Source organism: Benincasa hispida, chromosome 3 (genome assembly GCF_027475165.1).
Source record: "Benincasa hispida cultivar pf3 chromosome 3, pf3_genome.v1.1, whole genome shotgun sequence".
NCBI lineage: Eukaryota > Viridiplantae > Streptophyta > Magnoliopsida > Cucurbitales > Cucurbitaceae > Benincasa > Benincasa hispida.
In genome coordinates, this window is record NC_143480.1 from 59,059,197 (window position 1) to 59,070,962 (window position 11,766).

Consider the following 11,766-nt stretch of genomic DNA (forward strand, 5'->3'; position numbering starts at 1 on the left):
GATAACCTATAAATAGGCATAGTTTTGAACGACGTTCCAATTTTTTAGGATTTTGCACCAACACGTGTGTCGGGTATCCCCAAATCCTAAAGTGATGTGAACTTCCTTTACACCTTTTCCATAGCTCATAAGGTGTTTCAAAATATAGACAGCAGTCTGTAATGCATGTCCCCAAAAGGAATTAGGTAACTTAGCAAACTCATCATTGAGCGAACCATGTCCAACAAGGTTCTGTTTCTTCTTTCAGATACATCGTTCTACTGAGGCATATTAGGTGCAGAGAGTTGTGACTTGATTCCGTGTTCTATCATATAGTCCTAGAATCTTAAGTCCATGTATCCCCACCTCGATCTGATTGTAGTGTTTTAATTGTTTTACCTAACTGGTTCTCAACCTCAGCCTTATATTCTTCGAACTTTTCAAAAGAATCAGACTTTTGATGCATTGGGTAAATATGACCATACCTTGAATAATCATCAATAAAACTGATGAAATATTCATACCCACCTTGAGCTTTGACATTCATCGGTCCACAGAGGTCCGAATTTATGAGCTCTAAGGGTATTGTGGCTCTGAGACCTTTTCCAGTAAAAGATTTCTTAGTCATTTTTCCCTCAAGACAAGACTCACATGGAGGTAAAGAATTGTCTTCTAACTGATTTAGGAGTCCATTCTTAACCAATCTCTCAATCCTTTTGAGATTTACGTGGCCAAGTCTTAAGTGCCATAGATAGGCATTAGAAGAAACTTTTTGTCTTTTATTCTGAGTTTCGACTGTTCTAAACATCTCAGTATTTAAGACAAATTTTTCTTTAGTTGGTCTTAACATATATAAGTTGTTTTCAAGTATAGCAGAACAAATTTGAATACCTTTTCTGAAAAATGAACGCTTCATTAACTTCAAAAGATATTTTATACATTTGTTCCAATATACATGTGATAGATATTAAATTACGTCTCATTTTAGGAGCATACAAAACATCTTTAAGTATGATATATCTATCATTGAAAAAAAACTTCAATTATCCCACTGCTTCGACTGAGACAACCTCTCTTGTTCCAACCTTGAGGGTGCTCTCGCCTTCTTAAAGCTTTTTCCAGGAACTAGTTTCTTGAAAAGAGAAGCAAATATGATTATTGGCTCCTAAATCCAATATCTAGGTTGAGGTATCATACTCCACTAAACATGTTTCAGCAACTAGTAAATCATATTTACCTTATGCTTCTTTCGAGGCAGGGGCCTGAAGATATTCCTCAGTTAAGACAAATCTCAAGTCATCTATTACTAGTATTGAATTCAGATTTGTTTTCCATGTTGAGTAGTTATCGCCGTTAAGTTTTTCAGAAGCTAATAGTTGAACTAAAAAGCTAGTCATGCTAAAAAGAAAAACATATCCTTTTTAGTGAAAAAAATTTATCTTTTAAATCCAATCAAGTTTAGTAAAAAAAAAAAAAAAAAAAACTAATAATGTACCCTTACTTATTATATTTTGCAACGATATTTCAAAAGTTTAGAGTAACCTCCACCGAAGGGCAGTCGATTATTCCTCTTAGACAATCTTGACTAGATCCTAACCCCAGAATAACTCTTTATTCTTATAGCACTTTAGTTATCGCTACTTTGGTCAAGAATTTACTAACATTTAGTAATTCTCGTAAGTGTGACCCTCCATTGTCAGACCTCAAAGATTGGAATCATTATGCTCCCGAAGTTGGAAAGACAAGATTGAAAATGGACCTGAGAGACCCTATCAATTTCTAGAGTTCGCGAAGTTCCGAATCCTATAATACAGCCCTCCATTGGTAAGGTCGCTCCAGGGAAGACATGCAGGCACATTATAGGAATCTCACGGTGCGACCTAATGGAAGAGACCGTAGGATGTGTTGACACACTTCATTCTCCCACTTACTATGAACAAGCTCCATTCCTAAAACAGTCTGCGCGCACGGCTTTTTCTCATCGTTCTTAACCCCTGGGTCCATTTTTAAATTCTCGGCCACCGGAAAGTTCACGCACAATTATTAGGCACAGGGGCACCCTGCCGAGCCCGATAGCTGTTTGGGGTAACGAACGAGCTCCATTCCAAAAATCGTCTGCATGCACGACTTTTTCGCATCGTTCTGAACCCTTGGATCTGTTTTCAAATTTTCGCCTACCATAAAGGTCGCGCACAAAAATTGTGCCCAGAGCACCCTGTTGGGCCCGATAGTCGTTTGGGGCAACAAACGAGCTATGTTCCCAAAACCGTCTGTGCGCACAACTTTTTCTCATCGAACCTGAGTCCGTTTTCAAATTTTCGCCCACTGGAAAGTTCGCTCAATAAAATTGGGCCCCGGGGCACCCCCGCTGGGCCCGATAGCCGTTTGGGGCACCAAACGAGCTCTGTTTCCAAAACGTCTGCGCGCATGGCTTTTTCTCATCATTCTGAACCCCTGGGTCCGTTTTCAAATTTTCGTCCGCCAGAAAGTTCGAATTAGATCTCGAGGCACCCCGCCATGCCCGATAGCCGTTTGGGGCACCAAACGAGCTCTGTTCCCAAAACCATTTGCGCGCACGGCTTTTTCTCATCGTTTTGAACCCCTGGGTTCGTTTTCAAATTTTTGCCCAGCGAAAAATTCGCGCACAAAAATTGGGCCCCGAGCCACCCTCACAGGGCCCGATAGCCGTTTGGAGCACCAAATGAGCCCTTTTCCCAAAATCGTCTGTGCACGACTTTTTCTCATCGTTCTAAACAGCTAGGTCCCTTTCAAATTTTTGCTTGCTTGAAAATTCGTGCAAAAAATTAGGCCCCGGGGCACCCCCGCGGGGCCCGATACCCATTTGGTGCACCAAACGAGCTCCGCTCCAAAAACCGACTGCACACACCACTTTTTCACATCGTTCTGAACCCCTGGGTCCGTTTCAAATTTTCACCCGCCGGAAAGTTCAGGCACAATAATTGGGCAACAGGGCACCCCCGTCGGGCTCGAAGGCTGTTTGGTGCAAAAAACGATCTCCGTTCCAAAAACCGTCTGCGCGCACGACTTTTTCTCATCGTTCTGAACCTCTGGGTTCGTTTTCAAATTTTTGCCCACCATAAAGTTCGCGCACAAAAATTGGGCCCCGGGGCATCCCGTAGGGCCTGATAGCCGTTTTGGTCACCAAACAAGCTCTGTTCCCAAAACCGACTCCGCGCACGGCTTTTCTCATTGTGTTTGAACCCCTGAGTCCGTTTTCAAATTTTCTTTTGCCAAAAAATTTGCGCACAAAAATTGGGTCACGGGGCACCCTTGTCGGGCACAATAGCTGTTTGGGGCACCAAACGAGCTCTGTTCCCCAAATCGTCTTTGCGCACGGCTTTTTCTCATCTTTTTGAACCGCTGGGTCCGTTTTCAAATTTTAGCCCGCCGGAAAGTTCGTGCACAAAAATTGGGCCCCGGGGCACCCCCGCTGGGCTCAATAGTCGTTTGGGGCACCAAACGAGACTCGTTCCCAAAATAGTCTACGCGCACGGGTTTTTCTCATCGTTCTGAACCCTTGTGTTCATTTTCAACTTTTCGCCCGCCAGAAAGTTCGCACACAAAAATTTGGCACCAGGGCACTCCCGTAGGGCCCGATAGCTGTTTGGGGCACCAAACGAGGTCTGTTCCCATAACCGTCTGCGCGCACGACTTTTTCTCATCATTCTGAACCCTTGGGTTCGTTTTCAAATTTTCGCCTGGCGGTAAGTTCGTGCACAAAAATTGGGCCCCGGTGCATCCCCGCAAGTTCGACGTTTGGGGCACCAACCAATCCTCGTTCCTAAAACCATCTGCGCGCACGGGTTCTTTTCATTGCTTTGAACCCTTGGGTTCATTTTCAAATTTTCGCCTGCCGGACAGTTTGTGCACAAAAATTTTGTCCCAAGGCACCCCCACCAGGCCCGATAGCTTTTTGGGGTATCAAACGAGCCCCGTTACCAAAACCGTCTGCGCACGGCTTTTTCGCATCGTTTTGAACCCCTGGGTCCGTTTTCAAATTTTAATCCGCCGAAAAGTTCAGTTACAAAAATTAGGCCTCGGGGCACCCCTGTCGAGCCCGATAGCGATTTGGGGCATCGAACGAGCTTCGTTCCCAAAACCATCTGCGCGCACGACTTTTTCTTATCGTTCTGAACCCCTGGGTCCGTTTTCAAATTTTCACCCGCTGGCAAGTTCGCGCACAAAAATTTGGCCCCGGGCATCTCATTAGTCCTGATGGCCATTTGGGGCACCAAACGAGCTCCGTTACCAAAATCATCTACACACACGACTTTTTCTCATTGTTCTGAACCCCTGGGTCCATTTTCAAATTTTCGACCGCCGGAAAATTTGCGCGCTATAAAATTGGGCCTCTGGGCACCCCCGACGGGCTTGATAGCCATTTGGGGCAACAAACGAGCTCCGTTCCGAAAATCGTCTACGCACACGGCTTTTTCTCATTGTTCTGAACCTCTGGGTTCGTTTTCAAATTTTCGCTTGTCGAAAAGTTCGCGCCAAAAAATTGGGCCCCCGGGCACTCCCCCCGTGCCCGATAGCCGTTTGGACACCAAACGAGTTTCCTTCCCAAAACAATCTGAACGCACATCTTTTTCTCATAGTTCTGAACCCCGGGTCCGTTTTCAAATTTTTTCCCGCCGAAAAGTTCGCGAACAAAAATTCGTATAGCGTTTGGGGCACCAAACGAGCTCTATTCCCAACACTGTCTGGGTGTACGACATTTTCGCATCGTTCTGAACGCTTGGGGCCATTTTAAATTTTCGTCAGCCGGAAAGTTCTTGCACAAAAATTAGGCACCAGGGAACCTTTGTCGGGCTCGATAGGCGTTTTGGGAACCAAACGAGCTCCGTTCCCAAAATTGTCTGCGCGCATGGCTTTTTCTCATCGTTCTGAACCCCTGGGTCCATTTTCAAATTTTCGCCCGCCGGAAAGTTTTTGCACAAAAATTGGGCCTCGGGGCACCCCCATTGAGGCTGATAGCCATTTGGGCCTCCAAACAAGGTCCGTTCCCATAACTGTCTATGCGCATGACTTTTTCTCATCGTTCTTAACCCTTGGTTCCATTTCCAAATTTTCTCCCACCGGAAAGTTCGCGGACAAAAATTGGGCCCCAAGGCACCCTCGCCAGGCACGATAGCCGTTTGGGGCACCAAACGAGCTCCGTTCCAAAAACCATCTGCGTGCATGGATTTTTCTCATCATTTTGAACCCCTAGGTTCGTTTTCAGATTTTTGCCCATTGGAAAGTTCGCGCAAAAAAATTGGCCCTGAGGCACCTCCGCCTGGCCCGATAGCCGTTTGGGGCACCAAACGAGCTCCATTCCTAAAAACTTCTGTGCGCACGGCTTGTTCTCATCGTTTTGAACCACTGGGTCCATTTTCAAATTTTCGCCCACCGGAAAGTTCGCTCACAAAAATTTGAGAGCGGGGCACCCCCACGGGGCTCGATACCTGTTTGGGGCAACAAATGAGCTCCATTCCCAAAACTATCTGCGTGCACGGCTTTTTCTAATCGTTTTGAATCCCTGGGTCCATTTTCAAATTTTCATCAGCCAGAAAGTTCTTGAACAAAAAATAGGCCCCGGGGCACACCCGTCGGACCTGATAGTCGTTTGGGGAACAAGATGAGCTTCATTCCCAAAATCGTTTGCGCGACTTTTTCTCATCTTTCTGAACCCCTTGGTCCATTTTCAAATTTTCGCCCGTCAGAAAGTTCGCTCACAAAATATAGGCCCCAGGGCACCCCCGCTAGGCTCGATAGCCGTTTGGGGCAACAAACGAGCTCCATTCCAAAAACCGTCTGGGCGCACGAATTTTTTCATCGTTCTGAACCCTTGAGTCTGTTTTCAAATTTTCACCTGCCAGAGAGTTCGTGCATAAAATTGGGCCCCGAGGCACCCCCAGTAGGTCAGATAGCCATTTGGGCACCAAACGAGCTCCATTCCCAAAAAAGTCTACACGCACGACTTTTTCTCATCGTTTTGAATCCCTTGGTCCATTTTCAAATTTTCGCCGCCCGGAAAGTTCACGCACAAAATATGGGCCCCGAGGAATCCCTATCGGGCTCGATAGCCTTTGGGGCACCAAACGAGCTCCGTTGGAAAAATCGTCTACGCACACGACTTTTTCTCATCATTCTGAACCCCGGGTCTGTTTTGTAATTTTCGCCCGCTGAAACGTTATTGAACAAAAATTCGGCCCCGAGGCACCCCCACCGAGCCCGATAGCCGTTTGGGACACCAAACGAGATTCGTTCGCAAAACTATCTGCACACGTGGCTTTTTCTCATTGTTTTGAACCCCTGGGTCCGTTCTCATATTTTCGCCCGCCAGAAAGTTTGCGCACAAAAATTAAGCCCCAGGCAGGGCCTCGTCGGTCCCAATAGCCATTTGGGGCCCCAAACGAGCTCTGTTCACAAAACCGTATGCGCAAACGAATTTTTCTGATTGTTCTTAACCCCTGGGTCCATTTCCAAATTTTCGCCTGTCAAAAAGTTCACGCACAAAAACTGGCCACAAAGCCACCCCGCCGGGCCCGATAGAGGTTTCGGGCAACACGAGCTCCGTTCCCAAAACCGTCTATGCGCTCAGATTTTTCTCATCATTCTGAACCACTGGGTCCGTTTTCAAATTCTCTCTGTCTGGACAGTTCGCGCACAAAAATTAGGCCCTAGGGCACCCTCGCCGGGCCCGATGGCCGTTTGGGGCACCAAACGAGCTCCATTCTTAAAAATGACTGTGCGCACATCTTTTTCTCATCGTTCTGAACCACTGGGTCCATTTTCAAATTTTCACCCGCCGAAAAGTTCGCGCACAAAAATTGGGCCATGGTGCACCTTTGTCGGGCCCGATAGCCGTTTGGGACACCAAACGAGCTCCGTTCTCAAAACCATCTGCGCGCACGGTTTTTTCTCATCGTTCTGAACCCTTGGTTCTGTTTTCAAATTTTTGTCAGCTGGAAAGTACTTGCAAAAAAATTAGGCCTTGGGGCACCCCCGTTGGGTCCAATAGCTGTTTGGGGCACCAAACGAGCTATGTTCCCAAACTCGTATGCGCGCACCACTTTTTCTCATCATTCTTAATTCCTGGGTCCATTTTCAAATTTTCGTCCGCCGGAATGTTTGTGTGCAAAATTTGGACCCCGGGGCACCCCCACCGAGCCCGATAGCCATTTAGTGCACCAAATGAGCTTCGTTCCCAAAATCGTCTGCGCACACGAATTTTGCTCATCGTTCTGAACCCCTTGGTCTGTTTTTGAATTTTCGCCCGCCGGAAAGTTTGCGCACAAAATATTTGTACTAGGGTACCCTGCCGCGCCCGATAGCCGTTTGGGGCAACAAATGAGCACCGTTCCCAAAACCGTCTGCGCACACGGCTTTTTCTCATCGTTCTGAACCCTTGGGTCTGTTTTCAAATTTTTACCCACCGAAAAGTTCAGGCACTAAAATTGGGCCTTGAGGCACCCTCGTCGGGCCCGATAGCCGTTGTGGCTCCAAACGAGCTTCGATCCCCAAACCGTCTACACGAACGGCTTTTTCTCATCGTTCTGAACCACAGGGTCCGTTTTCAAATTTTTGCCACACAGAAAGCTCCGAATTTAACATTATCCTATATATATTTACCTATATTTTTTAATTATATCAAAAATACAATACACAATAACCACTCACCTTGGTTTGTTAGGAACTTTCGTTTCCGAAGTTCCTTAGGTTTCCTTGGTCTCCCTTTTGAATCCTGAATTCTAGATTCAAATGTCAGCTTAGATTACTCATAGTTCCTAATCTTATTTTCAGATACTTCCTTCTAAAAACATATTCTAAAATGTCTCAGGAAGCTTACCATAAAATATTAGCTCATAACTTCTCGTGGTTTGGCCGGAATCATCAAAATATTTAGACTGGCTCAGCTTACCCGACAGCTTGACCCTTCTATCTTTTCCTCATTCTCCAGCCCGATTCCTTGGAGCTTATTCTCCGGAAGCCCCACCATGAAAACTAGACTCCTTTATATTTCATATGGATTTAAAATCACATCAAACGCACGAGTATTCTAGGATAACTCCTCATTCCAAATTGATGCTACTTCCTGTCTTTTCTGCCCGACAGCATCTCCCCTCTTGGAACCTCTTGAACAACGCATGGTCTTGCTACCAATGCATGGTTTCCTCCCCATATACTCTTCACTAACGCATGACCCTTGACTTTATATGTCTTCTTATGCTACCACCTCTTTTACTTAAGGCTTAAGAATTCTTCCTAACAAGCCACATGTCCGTATGACATCCTCCATGAGTTCATCCTTCATATGCGTCCACCAACTCTTGGATGTTCAATGCATATTAGGCTATCAATGCATAGTAGGCCATCAACGCATAGTACATCACCAATGCATCCAACGCATACAACCTAGCTCATCGCATGGACTTTGTCCAACGTATCCATCGTGCAAGCCATCTCACTACCATTGCAATCCAACTTAGCCATCGCAAGAGCCAGCCATCACCAACGCATAGGATGGTCGCCCGTCCTCGACGAACAGCTCGCTCGGCATCAACGCATCGTTCGTTTGGCATCGATACATGGCGCTTGGCATGGGCGCTAGTCACCAATGCATAGGAGTGTAGCATGGGCGCTGGGTAACGATGCATGCGCACTCAGCAGCGCTCGACGCATGCGCTAGGTGCATCGATGCATGCCTGGGCAGTTTGGTCGAGGTTGTTTGACGCATAGCTGGGCATCTGGCAGTGCTTAGCCTGCTCAACGTATGAGTTGTGCACTGTGCATTGGTGCTCAATGCATGCCGCATGCCTTGTCTGTGTCCTCGCCTACCCTTGTGCCATCCAACCCTTCAATGCATCACTTCCATTTTCCTTCCTTTAGCCGCATGCCATCCACCAACAACCCTGCCAATGCATCAACACAACCTCTTCCAATGCATTGGTCCCTTCCAACGCATCCCACACAACCATCTTCCTTCACAACCGCATACCACATAACATTCTATACTTAGCTAAATTTCAAAATTTTTCCCTTTACCCAAGTAATCTTTCCAAGATCTTATGGCCAATGCATAGCACTGCCTAGTCCAACACTTAGTCAATTTTTCATCAATTTAAGCTTAACTCAACTATTCAAGGAAAATCTATTCAACACCTAGAAATTTCATTCACTTCAACATAGATTTTAACTTTCACCTAGTTAATCTCTTAGTCACCTGCTTAAGTAGGAACAATGGAAATCCGGGTTTCACAAAAGTTCCATTAGTAAATGAACTATTTGAGGTATTTTGCTAAGAATTCTAAGTAGTTTAACCAAGAATTATGTCCTTTCAGGCAAGGAAGAGCTAGGAGATGCGTATAACCCATTAAAAGGCCAACGAGCTTTGAGTGACTATGTGATGATTTAATGTTTTAATGATTTAGAAACCATGATATCCTTGAAGTTATTTCTCATGCTAAGTAAAGCATGTTTTCCATGGAAATTGACATGATTTAAATATGTTATCTTGTCCAAATACTTTCAGCATGTTTAAGTAACTCCATTTTTATGATGAACTAGTATGATGGATGAACTAGTATGATGATTTGAGCACTAAGCCTTAGTGTTCAACTAAATATTTATGACTAGTTATATGACATATACTGAAGGACAATGAGAAGCTATCCTAGTCAAGTACCTAAGGTATGACGGTACTCAGTTATAACCATGTGGACGTTGGTAATACGACGTCGAGGGATTGAGCAAAAGGGTTATCCCCGACTAAGGTTGACGTTGAGGGTTAGATCTAGTAGTTCACTCTCAACTAAGGATAAAGGCAGTCATATCTTCTCCTAGGCTAGAAGGATAGTTTGGAATTGCTAATGCTTATGAATGTTTATCAATGCATGATGTTACTAATGTATGGGTTTTCCAAGTATGTTTCCCATATCTAACGCATGCTAATAGTTTTTACAAACTAGTTCAACACGAGTTAAACCAACTTAATTTACAAAGTATGAAGCATGCGTTAGGGTTGAAACTAAGGTTAAATGAAGCTTGATGTACTGTGTTTAAATAACTAAGATTGCCAAAGTACATGCATTGATATTTCTAAACACAATGAAAAGGAGTACTAAAGGTAAGAAAGGTATCTGAATAAATGTACCTAAGGTGTTGACGGTACATAGAAACCTCCACGTACACGTAGGTAGTTTTGAAGGAGAGGCCGAAGTATGGGTCTCTAGGCCATAAACCAGTAAGGAGAGGCCGAAGCATGGGTCTCGTGGCTGATAATAGACGTTGGGAGCTAGAGCGATGTATGCTTGTTCTCAACTAGGGAATAATGATGTTTATTGATGTTTAAGAGTTGTTATCAATGTTTATGTTCAAAGGAAGTTGCTTGAGATGCCCATCGGTATATTTAAAGAGATCGATGTAGGGATCTCCCCTAGCCATAGTTTAGTATGAACAGGTCGAAGTAGAGGTCTCATCTGGCAATGGTTTGGCATTGGGAATTAGAGCAAAGAATGTTCATTCTCAATTAAGATTCAGGTTTTAGATACAATGGTTTTAAAGGTTTTATGTACACGTTTTCTTGGCATATTTTAGTTCCAGTATTATGTTTTCGAGCTTTCAATTTGCATGAAATTTATGTTTTTATTAAGTCACTCACTGAGCTTCTAGCTCACGTTTCCAAATGTTTTCCTTTCAGATAGCGGTTAGTTCCCAAAAGACTTTTTTGCTGCTGCTCTGCCACTCAAAGAAACAGATTGAAGGAAGCGTAATTGAAGATCTGTATTAGTTAGTACACATGTGTATGTCTAGTGACTAGTATTTTAGATTCGCTCACTAAATTGTAATATTCATGTATGGACAATGCTGCGAAACCCTGTAATGTAAATGTGTTAAGTTCTGAGTTAATATGTTCGTATATCGATGATATGTATGTATTTAGGGTTTCAACAAAATTTAATAGGTTAGATAGGCAGTAAGTGCCAACAAAAGTGTTGGTAACTACTGTAATCTGAGGGTAATCTGGAGTGGGGTGTGACAAGTTGGTATCAGAGCAAAAGGTTTTGGGAAGAGAGGTGAAAAGTTTATATATATATAAGTTTGAGTCCTAAGTCTTGACCCTACCTTTAGAAGTTTCGAGATTTGAGGGAATTCAAATGTTAGTGAACAAAAAGGTAAAGACCCGATAAATCAGGAAACGACTTCTAACAGGGAGTCGAGGTTCTGCAAACAGGAGCAGATCCTCAGTTAGAGGACAAAATATTTAACAGGATCGCCAAGAGGTTGGCGGAAAGTGTTGGATCCATTCTAGCGAATTCGGAAAGGAAGTACGATATTGAGAATGACCTAATAGGTATTGATAAAGGACAGAGATCTACAAGTCAGCATAGGGTAGGAAGGAAGAAGCCAAGACTTTTGACTAGTATGGATGATAGATCAAGGTTTTGGCATCCTACCGAGCTGGTAGCTGGTACGGGTAAGAAACCCTTATGCACGAATTGTGGTAAGCATCATCAAGGGACATGTTATAAAGGGAAAAACATATGTTTCTAGTACGGACAGGCAGGACATTTCAAGAAGGAATGCCCAGCTAGGTCGAGGAGTTTAGATAGAACACAGAATGACTTTATAAATGATAGATAAGCCTAGTGGCTCAGGAGCCGAGGAAGGGATTCAAGAGAAGAAAAAACGAGAAAGGAAGCAGGACGATCTCAGCGGCAGGGCAGGTTTTTACGAAGTGTTCTACCAGGAGGCAGAGGAGTCACCTAATGTTGTGAATGG